Raw genomic sequence first — 12577 nt, forward strand, 5'->3', positions numbered from 1 at the left:
GATAGAGACAAGGGAAAAGCGGATCAGGAGGACAGAAGGGGTCGGACGTGGGGAGCACAGCAAAGCCACCCCCAAAGGCACCCAAGTCCCAAATCAAAAGCCAGAAGCAGCCTCAAACAATCACAGAAAAACCAGAGCCAGGTGGAGCTGGCTTCTGGCCCTCTAAGTGGCTTAACCTCCCGCCCCCCACTCTGCTTCTTGATTGGTGAAACAGTGACCATTACTTCTGCCTGGGAGAGGCTGGACCAAGGCCCTGTGCCCAGCCCTCAGGGTCCTTCTGGTGTCTGGTCTTTGCCTGGACAGTGAGTCTGTGGTCCAGAGGGAGAACTCTCCCCCCACCCCTGCACCCAACAGGGCCCATCTACTGAGCCTCAGGCTTCTGCTCAGCAGCCATGCTGTTCATTAACTCAGAAAGCTGAGTGAATTTAAAACAGGCCTGGTCCAGGAAACCATCTAGAAACCCTTCGTTGGCATTAGATCGTGAGATCCCAACAAAAGACCACTAATCAAAGACGGAAATTAAAACAAGCCAGACTTCTCATAGCCCCATGTGATCTGGAAGGCAACTCTGGGCCTGAGAAAGACCATTGTTTCGGTAAAGCCATCTGAACCCTGGGGAGAAAGTGCCAGATGTGGGGCAAGCCTTAATGCTCACCTCCCCTCTGCTCTCAGGGCAGCGGGGAAGAGCCCCCCCACCAGGGGGCTGGTCCTCATCTCCAGGAGCTTCTTCAAGTCCCAGCTCAGCCACCTGGAGGGCAGGAGCACGCCCTGTTCCCGACACCTCACCCACCTTGTTGTGAAGGTTCGATGCAAACACTGGCCAAGCGTCTTAGTGAGAGTGAGAAAGATACTAAACAGAGGCTCAATAAAGGGTAGTCCGCAGTGTTATCACAAAAACAGAACAACGACTTAAATAGCCTGTAAGCACTACGTGGGTAACAAGTTAAGCCTGCGGGGCGAGAAAGCGCCAAACAGAGAAATTCCTCCTCCAAGGAGAAGAGGGGTGCAGAAAGGAAAAGTCATCCCGGCTCTTCACTTTCTGGCCGCAGCCTCTAGTCACATGGCCCATCCGGCTCCCAGCCTGGAGAAGCCTGCAAAGGCCCGGGAGCCCTCGGAGCTACGGCCGCGCTCTGCGCAGTTCAAGCGAAATACCCCGGATTCGAAGGTGGCGGCGGAAACTGCGGCCTCAACACCGCCCCAGGGACAGGATGCGGAGCCGGCCAGGCCCCGGCCAGGCATGGGACCGTCTACCAGCTCGTTGCATCTGAGCCACCATCGTGCAATGAACGAACCTCCCTGTCCGGTGGGGGGGGTGGCGGGCGGGACCACACACGACTCCAGCTCTAAGGTCCCCGGAGTCTGCGATCGTCGAGTGGGGTTGGCTGGGGCACGGTCTAGCGGGATACCTGCTTCTGCTCCAAGCCTCGCTCGCGGGGTCGGGGCCCACCTCGGTGTCATGCGTCCTCTCCCGGCTCCTTCCAGGTACCGGCCGGGGGAGGGGTGGCTGGCGGGGGCTGGGAAGGGCGCGGGCCAGCCCGCGGGTGGGCGGCCGCGAAGGGGAGGGACCCCGCACGGGGCTGCGGGAGGTGGGAGGAGGAGGAAGTGGGCACTGCGGGGGGGAAGGGCCATCTCCAGCGCCTCTCGACGGCGGCCCCGCAGCGGGAAGCGGCTCCCTATCTACAAGTGAAAGGGCGAAGCGCCGGGGGAGGAGCGCTTCCGGCAGAGTCGGGGTCAGCTCTGTGGATGGGGTGGGTGTGGGGGTGGCAGGTACAACAGATAGCCGAGGGCCCCCTCCCCCGGGGGCAGGGAAGGATCGCCGGGGCGAGGCCGCAGGCGGGCGGTCTTCGGAGGCGGAGCCTTCAGGTAAGCCAGTCTGGAGGGGAGGGAAGGAGCCGCCGGGTCCGCGGGCTCCCGGGGGTCAGGTGGACCTCACCTTCGGGGCTGGGGTCCCAGAAGCCCCGAACCCCAGACGCCAGGAGACCCCGTCCTTCCAGCAAGGCCCAGCACCCCGGCTGGCGGGGAGCGTTCGGGGCGGGGCAGCCGCAGACCACGCCCCCCTCCAGGTAGCGCGCGGCCAGGTAGGGCGGGTTTGCCTTCACCCAGGCCCCAGCTTTGCCCTCCCCGCAGCACAAGGTCGAGCAGGGGCCCGGAAGTCGCCCTGCGGTCAGTCTGGGCGAGACGATGGGGTTCCCCGGGCGCCCGGGGCCCCCAAACTCCAGCTACGGAAACAGGAGGCGGAGATCAGCCTCTTTATGACTTGGCAGAGGCAATTCAACATTTCTTCCTCGCATAAAATAGGAATTGCTCTATTTACCTAGCCCGCAGGAGCGTCGTGAAGATTAATGACTGTGAAATGTTCTTAAGATCAAAAACATTCTGAGATTTTACTTGTAGGCACTTATATGTCCATATTGCTATCTGCACGGCAAAATATACTCTTTATTGATTGCCCCCCTGGAGTGACTTCTAGCCCACGACCACAAAGCGCTGAGGAAATGGAATCAGGTACATCACTGTGTCCTTCCTGTACCTGGAATACGGGCAGAAAACGTGGCATCCACACTGGGCCTCTGGCTTCATCCAGGCCCCAAGGGGCAGCTGGAGGAATCAGCCAGCATTGCAGCCCACACAGTTCACTGTCTGAAGAGAAGCTGGAAAGAAACTTTCCAAAATGTTTATCACACCACCAGGAAGAAATCGCAGCATTCCTACCCCTCAGTTCCTTAGCAGCTGCCCCCAAGCATGGGCTGCCCTTGAGGTGTGTGTGTGTGGGGCGGGGGGGGGGGGGGGGGGGGGGGGGTCTCTGCTGTTTGGAAAGCCTCTGCCCCACGCAGGGGCCCAGTGGTCAGTCAAGTTCAGCCAGTGCTAGGAGCCCACGCAGCCCATCTGGCCTGGAGCTCCCACAGCAAGGCCTCCCTGGTGTCACTAGCTCTCTGTCCCTCCCAGCAAAGCATGCCCGTGTGACCAGGCGAGGCCGCTCCACTTCAGTCCCCTCGACCATCCCTGGAAGGGGCTTTCTGAGCTCCGAGCCCACCCCAGTCCCCTTACCCCCTCCCCCATCCCACTCCCCCTTGCTCCCTGCTGGCCCAGGCTGCCCTCCAGGTGGGCAGACCCGGAAGGTGCAACACCCTACGGGCTCCTCACCATCCAAATGGGTGTGAGGCCCACCTGGGGCTGAACAAGCAGACTTTGTTTGCACTTCTGGACCGACCGCACTAAACACATCCATTAGCCAAAGAATCAAGTCCCAGCCAGGGTTCCTTCAGCAGGAAAGGTGCACACGGTAAAGGTGGCCTCTACCCACGACAGCCAAGGAAATTCACCTGAAGGTCCTCCCGCCCCCTACCCCCATCCCTCCACACAGACTCACACACCTGGGGCCGCTACAAACAACACAATCACTTCCAGGTTGGATGCAGGGCATTTTCACCCATCAAGCTTTATAAATTGCCATGCTTGGGGAATCAGGCCAGAGGAGCTGACCTCTATGATCTCGGTCTCCTGTTCTTTCCAAAGAAACTTCCAGGGATTCCATGACTCCATAATGAAGTTTTTGTTCGTCCTGTGCTGAAGTCCAGATTTCAGGCATGGCTGGAGCAGAGCAGTGAGTTTAAAACCCTGTGGCCAGCCTGGGCACTGCAGAGAGACCTACACATTCCCCATGTGACGAACTCTGTTCAAAGGCCCTTCCAAGATTCTGCCACAACCTGGGCTGGGATGAGACACAGAAAAGTGGCCACGACTTCGAACCAATCTTCAAGCCAATTAATAGCAACTCAAGTCATAACTAAGGATTTACTTTAATGCAAAAAGCACCTTTCTGAGCACTTTTGAGAGGGAGGGAAAGTAACAATGTAAAGTTTTGTTGTTGTTGGGTTTTTTACAAGCCCAAAGGATTTTAAGAATCACAGGGTTCTGTTGGAAAGCACCGCCTCCCCCCATCCCAAGACATGTTTGGACTCTCAGTGAACAATACCCAAAGGCAGGCTGCCCACCAAGTTCAAGCAACAACAGCTATTCGGGATTAACATCCCCTAAATACCATCCGATGGTCCTGGGGATAATGAAGGCTCTATTACTACCCAGAAGCAAAGTCACAATTCTCCCTGAAAGGAAAAGCATCCCTTACATGAATCCATGAGTAAGAACCCAAGTGTCTTATCACTGTTGTTTTGACTATTAAGCCCAACCTTAAGGAACCATCTGTTACATTTCGTTACAGAAACAGTTAAAGCAGATCATTTCTAGAACATTCACTCAAGGAAGAACCGTGCTAGATACAGGTGGAAAGTCAACTGGCCCCCAAAGTTGTAACCAAAGCTCCTCACCCCAATCAGAACGGGCATCAATCAGGCCTCAACAAGGAGCCAGGGCCACACTGCCCCCAGTTCTGGGAGGGGCGAAAAAGGTCAAAAGGAGTGCCTGCCCCTGTAGCAAGAGTTTGGGCCCCACTTGGGAACCTCAGCTCCCATCTGCAAGCAGGAAGCTTGGTGAATGGAGGAAGAAGATGCAACTCAGAGGAACGTTTCCAGAAATAGCAGCAGCTGTGCAGCCAAATACAAAAATCCAACAAATACTCATTTTCACTGCACTTCCCCTAACACCACCAACAAACCCAAAACGACTTTAATGTGAGGGAAATAATAAAAATAAACACCACTGCTTCCTGTGACTTCAGATGCCTTGATTTCTGGTAAGGGTTGAGTATGATTTCTGAAAATTGCATTCCAGGGAGACAAAAAGTTTGCCTCGTGTACGCTTTCTTTGAAGAACCCTGTTATCTGCTTTCAGAATCTTGTCTCCAAAAAAGTAGATCACTGAGAAGAGAAAGCACACAAAGTTCCCTGGCAGTCCAGAAAAGACCACCTTCTAAGAAAAAGTCTGGAAAGGGAGCAGGCCAGCGGCTGGGCAAAGACGGATGACTGCGAGCCTGGTTCCCACCCGTGTGCAGCTCCTGAAGTTTCTGTGTTCCCGAGCAGTTAGAGAATGAAGCTGCCCCTTGGCTCCCACTGTCAACATTCCGCACAAACAATGGCCTGGCCGCTCACCATTGTACATTCTGTATTCATCTGCGAATCCCGGTTTTTAGCACAATGTGCAAAGCCCTTCTTTTCACTGGTGCAGTCCTGAAGGCCCAAGTGTAGCTGTAATTTCGGCTGGAAACACTAATAATGATGCTAAGAGCAAACTACACATGAAGCTGGGACGTTAATTTGTTCAGATTATTAGAGTCACACTGATGGCACTTGGATACTACTGTCCATTAAATCATGATCAAAAGAAAGGCTGAACACCTTAAAGATGGTTCTGAAGTTTTTAGCAATTATTAAGTATAATTTTCCAAACCCAGACATAGGTATGTTTAAAAAAAAAAGAAAAAAATCCCTTTCATGAGTCTTTGATACATATTCCATCAAACACACACTTGAACAAAAATTAACTTCAAAAGGTTAGGTGAGGGTGGTAGGGTGGGGAGTTTTATATTTTTCCTTCTTTCCCAGGACGCTGTAACTTTAACTGTAGCAGCGTAAATTAGGACATGCTTACCAGCTGGAAAGGAGAAAACTGATACTGCCCAGGCAGTATAGCCTCTGAGAGCATATCCATTCCAGCGTTTTCCTGCGCCTGCTAAAGTCTGCAGGAGGGGAAGTCCACACAAGCATTCCTTAGCTAGCGAATCGCACAGGAACCTTCTTGGAGAACAAGGCGCAGCGTTTCAATACGCGGTGTTAAGTATGAGTAGTCTATTCGAAGGGTCAAGCAAACTGCACTCCCGTTTTCTTAATTACTACGAAAATGTGTTCCACCGCTGTAAGTGAACTATCAGCCAGGCGGTGGAAACACTACCGGAATTGTGCTCTGAAGAACAGATAAATTTCCTTTCCCAAACATGTCCTATATGAACATATATTTGTGGCCAGTATCAGGAACACGAGACACTTGGACTGCTACTTTCGCCGATAGATCATTCACAGAGGGACCCAGGCTTGTACTCACATACCTTATGGTGACAGCCCTTCTCTATCGAAATGACAGTGGTAAAAAATGACAGCTGGGGTGGCCGTTCTATGGTTGCTGTAAACGCTTTACATTTTTTCCATTTAGGGAAAAGTGTTAAGTGCAAAGGGGATAACTTTGCCTTCAAAAATGATTCATAATGGAGAGAACGGTTGGCAAATGGCTTTGGGGCGTTAGACCCCAGCGGGGCCACCCTTTTGGTTTTGAACCTCAAGGATTTCCAATGGTGTGAGCCAACCTGAGCTCCCTTGGCCAGAATATTTTAACAGCAATAAAATTCTTTCCCACTCCTGCACTGTGCTTAACGCAGTATGTTTAACTATGTACATACTCATCCTTTACCTGGTCGCTGGCTACTCAGAGCACTAAAAAAGTTCCAGGTTAACTTTGCAGTTTTGTTTGTTGCTGTTGCTGTTTGTTGCATTTCGTCTCTCATTAAAACACTTTTCAGACTTATGAATAGGATTTCCTTCTGGAGTTTTACAAGTCAAGAGTAAACGTATTGATTATTCCCTGAAAGGGTAACTGATGGCTAGTTAATCATTATACAGATAGCAAGTTTTCCTGTTTCATCTTGTGTACAGGACCAGATTAACAATGCCAGGGAAAGCAAACTCGACTTTGCAGGAACAGGTGTGCCCTGAGTCTTAAAAGGCCAAAATATCTCACAAAGTATGTCACTGGTGTATTTTTACAATGCTAGTAGTATTTGTTTTTAAGTAGCCAAACTTTTAAACTTTTTTAACTTTAAAGACACACACTTTGCAAATATTTCTTCACCTAGTCAATGACTAAGTGCCAGACATAAGTTGCAATTCCAGCCCCGAAAAGAAACCCTCTTAAGGACAGAGGTTTTTGTTGGTTTTTTTTTTTTTTTGCTGTTATTGCTTAAATCACAGATAAGAGATGGTAATTCGCCTTGCCCCTCACCCAGGAGAACACCCAGTTAAGGGACAGTTTCAAAGATCCCAACTGAAATCTTAAATAGTAGGGCTCTGAGCTCAAATCCACAGAGCTACAGAGAGCACCCTCCACCCAGCTGTTATTAATGCACAATCAGAAAAGAGGACAAAAACAAACCTAGCTTTATCTCCACCACCCCCCCCACCCCTTGCTTTATCAACAGGAAAAAGAAATAAACCAAAAGGCACCTAGTCAGATCCAAAACAAGCTCCAAACCCAAGATTCATAAATTTCCTCTAATAACTGTTTTCTACAGGGACAAACAGGGGTCCCTACCCCTCGGGCACAGAAAACCAATCAGTGTCATAAATTCCCTTTGCCTTCAACCCTCACTCCCTGCTACCAGGGACAGAGTTGGGGGAGGGGGTGACCCCGCATAAACACTTGCCCTAAACCCCTCAATGTTCTACAGAAATATGCTGCCGTATTTCCTTTGTTTGGTCCTGTTATACTTGATCAAGTGTGAACTATTAAACTGGTTTCATTAAAGGCAAGTGCATTCACAGCTAGCATCTAACTTCAATGGCAACTGGAAGCATATTTTGCAAGAAGGAGGGCCTGGTTTTTTGCTTGAAATCTACCATCTCATTAACTTTTCTTTTGGGGGCAATAAAAAGGGCACTAGGGTTTTTACAGGAGAGTGTCAGAGCCGCACAGAGATCTGATGCTAGACAAAAGGATATTTAGTGTTTCAACTCTGGGATAGGGTCCCTGGTACTTAAAAAAGAGAAAAGAAATCCTGTTTCAACATGAAAGCTGCTCTGACTGAAAGTGTTAATTAGCATTTTGAATATTACTTTGTAATTGCTCTAAGAAGTACTCTTTGAAATCAAATGATTATAAAAACAAGATCCTTAAAAGTCCCATTACTTCAAAATGTAGGGGGAAAAATTTTTTTTTTAAATCAAAACAGTGGAATTCTCCTAAGCACATGAAAACTGAAGTTCTACTTTGACAACCATGGAGGCAGAACAGCAGTTAAGAACTGAAAACGAGGTAAATTTTAAACTTGTCTTTGAACCCAAGCACCTAGCAGAGAAGAGTGTCTTCTTTGAAGGAGTAGAAAAGTTTGATTTATTTCACCAAAGTCGGGAGGCAGAATCACTTAGTAAACTAACCAAAATAAACGTCCCCTCCAAATTATCCATGTCAGATAAAAATATACCAGTCTCTACAATATCCAACAGAATTGCAAATAAGGCACTTAGCATTTTAAATTCTCAATGCATATTTATAGGATAGAATTCTCTGGTCTACCCTTCGAGCCACTCACGTCTGACTCTCTAAGAACTTAACCCGATCTCCAGTCTTCAAATTAAAAAAAAAAACACGGGGAAAAATCCAGAAAGATGTGTTTACCCCGGAGAGAGCAAGTGAGCCTGGCGTGACGACGCAGGCCACCGCCACCAACCTCCACCGCCAAGGACGCAGATCAAGCGGGGATTTCTACGAAAAATTCCTTTCACTTGTTAAATACTAAGCACGGGGACCCTTGGAGCCAACAGCTGCTTGGGCCGCCTCCGGAAAAAGTATTCGGGGAGCTGGGAGCACTACATACACTCGCGGGCGCACTCACACTCGGTGTCCGAGACCATCGGCGGCGGCGGAAAGCGAAGCCACCGGAGGGAGTGTGTGCGCGTGTGTGTCTCGACGCGGCCGGCGGTGACCGCGCCGAGCTCCTGGGCCCGCGGCCTCCCAGCACCCGGGCGCTGCGTGGGCAGAGGGCGACCAGCCACGCCGCGGGCCTCTCCGGCTGGTGAAGGGCCACCGCGCGCCCCGGATCTCGCGCGCCCGTGTCCAACTTGCCCCGGGGAGCTGGGAAGAGCGCCAGGCAGAGAAAGAAAGGCACTTCCCCTCGGCCGCGCGGGTCGGTCCGGCGCCGCTGAGGACAAGGAGGAAGAGGCGATCGCGGCCGCTCGGCTGTCGCTGCGCCGCGCCGAGTCCCCGCCGCCCGGGGCGCGCCCTCGCCAGCCCCTCCTGCGAAACTTTTTCTTTTGGGTTCGCCCCACCCGAAAAGTGCGGCCAGGGCGGGGGGAGGCGGGCGGGCGGGCCGGGTTCGCGGCGGCCGCGGCAGCGGCGGGCGAGGAGGAAGTGGTGCCGGCGCGAGCGCGGCCGGGCAGAGGAAATGCCCGGCCAGCTCGGCCCCCGCCCGCGCCCGTCGCCCGGCTCGCCCCGGGCCCCCGCCCCGCTGCGACTTTGGCGGGCCGAGCCCGGCGCGGCAGTGGCGGCGGCGGCGGCAGATGTGGCCCGGCTGCCCGGAGGAGCCAACAATGCGGGGCCGGCAAAACAAAAGGGTTCCACTTCGCCTGCGTTCCCGTCTCTCACTTGCGCTCCCGGGGCGCCGCGCGGGATCCCCTGCCAGCAGGGGCCGCTCCCCTGGGGGCCCGGAGCCGCGCGCGCCCCGTTTTCCCAGCGGACCCCCCCGGTCCCCGCCCCCGCCCCCGCCCCGCAGGCCCCAGGCCCCGTGCGCTCGGACTCCCGGTCCCGGGGGATCTGGCCGTATTGTCCCCGCGGCGCGCCGCGCGCTCGGCCTGGGTCGCTGGCGGCCCCCGCGCGCGCGCGCACCCACCGGCCTCGGGGAACGGGAGCCGGGGGCGCCTAGGAAACCGTCGCCGAGAGGCCGCCACCGCCGCTGCCCTCCGGACGCCGCCGCACTCGGGGTTTCTTTTTTTTTTGCCAATCCTGATGGGAAGGAAGGTGACCGCCTACTTCGCATTCATCAACTCTCATCACAACAACAAAAATCCTGGCGCAAACAGCGGCCAGCGGGCGTGATCGGCGGCGGCGGGTGGAGGGGAGGACGGCAGGCAGGGACCCCCAGGCCTGCGCCCACCCCTCGAGCGCCGAACGGGGACACCGGGCCGGGGGTGGGGGGGCGCAGACCAAAGATGTCCTCGGATGCCGGCTCGGTGTCCTTCGCCCTCCTCCTCCTCCCCCAGTGGCGCAGTGAGGCGCGGGCGCGGCGCCCCCCAGCCCGCGGCTGCAGGTGAGGCGGGGGCGGCAGCGGCCCCAGCCCTCCCCCAGGCCCCCCCCCCTTACCTCGTCCCGGGCCGCCGGCGTCCACGGCGAAGGGCGCCCACCCGGGAGGCGGCGGCGGCGGCGGCAGCGGCGGCGGCTCCCGCCCCTTCCACCCCACCCGGCGGCGGTGGTGGCGGCGGCGGCGGCGGCTGTGCGGGCCCCCCGGGTCAGCGCGGCATGGCTCCCGGCTCCGTCCCTCGCTCCTCGGGCCGCCGCCGGCTCCTCTGGGCCGCTCCCGGGCCACCTTAAAATGACACACGCACACAGGGACACACACACAAAAACTTAATCTCTCCAGCTCCCCGCCCCTCCCCCCCCCGGCCTCCCCTCCGCTCCGCTCCCCACCCCAGCCCTCCCCTCCCCTTCCCTTCCCTTCCTCCTCCTCCCCTCGCCGCCGAGCCTCTTCCTACTTCCCCACCCACCCCACCCCCTTCCTCCGCCCACCCGGCTCCCGATCCTCCCCAGCCCGGTCCCGGCCCCGCGCCCGCCCGCCCGCCCGCCGGGAGGGGGCCGCCCTGGGGGTCCCCGGCCCGCACCCGCCCCGCGCCGCGCTCACCCCCGAGAGGATGCTGTTTCCAACTTGGATCGGGTTGGGTGGGGGGGCGGGGGAAGGGAGCGTCCGGGAAGCCGAGCGCCTCCCGGCTATTTGCTCTTCTTTATTTGTTTTCTCCTCCGGGGAAGGAGGAGGAAAACGAAGAGAAAAGGAAAGGGAAAGAAGCGGCACGGCCGCGTCTCGCGGTGGCCGCCGGCTGCGCAGGAGCGAGGCGGGAGGCGAGGTGAGGGTCGCCGCTCGCTCACTCCTCGCTCCCTTTTTTTTTTTTTTTTTTTTTTTGGGCAAAGGCGGGGTCTCTCTTTGCAAACCAATGACACAACCCCACATGGGCCGGCCTCGCCCCCTACAGATACTCCTCACTACAAATCGGCTCTCTCGGGGGATTAGTGGCTCCGCGAAAGTGCACACGGGCACGGCGGGCGGGCGAGGGGGCCGGGCGCGGCGGGCACTCCCCGGCCTGGCCCCGCCCGGGAGGCCCTGGAGACGCGCTGGGGCCTCGGGGCAGGGGCCGGGCGGGGTTGAGGGGGGTCCGGCGGCCGCGGCCGGGAGCCCGGCCCTCCAGCCGCCCTCCTTCCTCCTCCGCCCCTTCCACGTGGGGCCCCGGGCGGCCGGCCACGTGGGGGAACTCGAGTGCGCGCGGGCCTTGGCGCAGCGCCCCAGGGTGGCCCTGGCTCCGGCGGGCCCCTCGCCAGGCCCGCGGCGCCGACCTGCCCCTTTCCCGGCCCCGCGGCTCCAACTTCCTCCCGGGCCCCTCCGCCGGCCGCTTCTGCCTTCTCAGGCCCGCGGGGTCAGGCGCGGGCCGGCCACAGGGGGCACTTGCGCTCCCCAAATCCGGATCCGGGAGACGCTTGCCCGCGCCTGGCCGGAGGGGCGGTGGATGGCTGTGGGTGCGCGCGGAGGGAGCCCGATGTGCTGGAACTCGCAGCGGTTGTGTTCCCTACGAGAAGCAAAACATTTTTTACACATTAAAAAAAAAAAATGTTCCTTCCTGTTGCCTGGTTCTCGCCGGGGCTATTTTTAAAGCCTTGCCTTTGGGTGGGAGCTCCGGGACCCGCGGGACGGAGGCGCTCTGCGGCTGCGTACACCCCCCTTCACCCAGCCCCAGAGTCGGGGACCTGGGCTCTTGCGCCGTCCCGGGGCCCCGAGGTTGGTGTCTGGACACCAAACCTGGGATCCAGGCCGAGCGCCGGCTGCAGCTACATCCCACGCCCGTGGCCCGCGGCTTTGGAGCGCGGTTTGCTGGAGGGACTCCGCGATGCGGGCTGGGAGGGCTCTTTTCCCTGCGACCCAGAAGCCCACCGACTCTCATCTTTCGCCCGCAAGATCGGCCGCGCGTCCTCCGAGGGCCCCCGGTGTGGGCTGAACGGAGCCCTTCGTCTCGATCTGTTTAAAAACCATATTGAGATGTTACGAAGTGGATTGAGATGTTGAGCTGGAAAGGCGTGGGGAGGGGTGTGAGGCCTGGCCTCTGCAGGCCGCCGGGGCAGCGGTTCCCGGAGCCGAGTCGCCGGGTTTGGCTTCCCGCGTACCCGGGAGTGCACCACGCCCTACGAATCGGAGGTAACTTCAGCTGGGGCCTGGGAGTCAGAGAAAGGGCCCCCGAACCGCGGGGTACTGTTCTGCCTCCCCAAGAGCGCAGCTCTAGGCCTCTCGGTCTATTAACATTTTTAAAACCCCTACTCAGGCCCGCAGCGTGTGCTAAAGTGCGCCCAGGTTGGCAGGCGCGACTGGCCTTGTGGGGGTCCTGACTCCTGGTGGTTGCTTTATCATCCAACAGTAGGTTTTCGAACCCTACTGAAGACCTCCTAGAAGGGGCGGCAGGGCGGGACGAGGCTTTTCACACCCTCTAGATCACAAAATTCTGTTACTAGGATGTCCGAAGCTCGTTTTCTGCTTGACCCTCTTAGGCCCTGGAGGGCCAGCTGGAGTGGCTCCGGTTCCGCTGAAAAACCGCCAGAGCCGCACTTTTAATGGTCCCCATCTTCTGACCACCCCGTACCCCTAGAAACATCTTTTTCGAGGCGC

The 12577-nt window shown here is 56.8% G+C and overlaps 1 protein-coding gene across 29 annotated transcripts in view; it reads right to left on the reverse strand.

Annotated features, from left to right (window-relative positions):
- CTBP2 (C-terminal binding protein 2) overlaps window positions 1–10801 on the reverse strand; it is a 168874-nt gene extending 158073 nt beyond the window's left edge. For 7 of the 29 annotated variants that reach the window (XM_086378390.1, XM_086378380.1, XM_086378366.1 and 4 more), the window contains exon 1: window positions 10021–10162. The gene's annotated coding sequence lies outside the window, so the exon portion shown is untranslated. Of the gene's footprint in view, window positions 1–790; window positions 1035–1292; window positions 1680–1933; window positions 2039–8340; window positions 8698–9550; window positions 9639–10020; window positions 10163–10555 lie in introns of those variants that run through there. The other 22 variants (XM_086378381.1, XM_086378367.1, XM_086378351.1 and 19 more) reach the window with 12 other exon arrangements.
- Window positions 10802–12577: the final 1776 nt, after the last annotated feature.

The sequence above is a fragment of the Bos grunniens genome, chromosome 26, assembly GCF_055505025.1.
Source record: "Bos grunniens cultivar Pamir isolate PY7600 chromosome 26, Bosgru_T2T1.0, whole genome shotgun sequence".
Taxonomy (NCBI): Eukaryota; Metazoa; Chordata; class Mammalia; order Artiodactyla; family Bovidae; genus Bos; species Bos grunniens.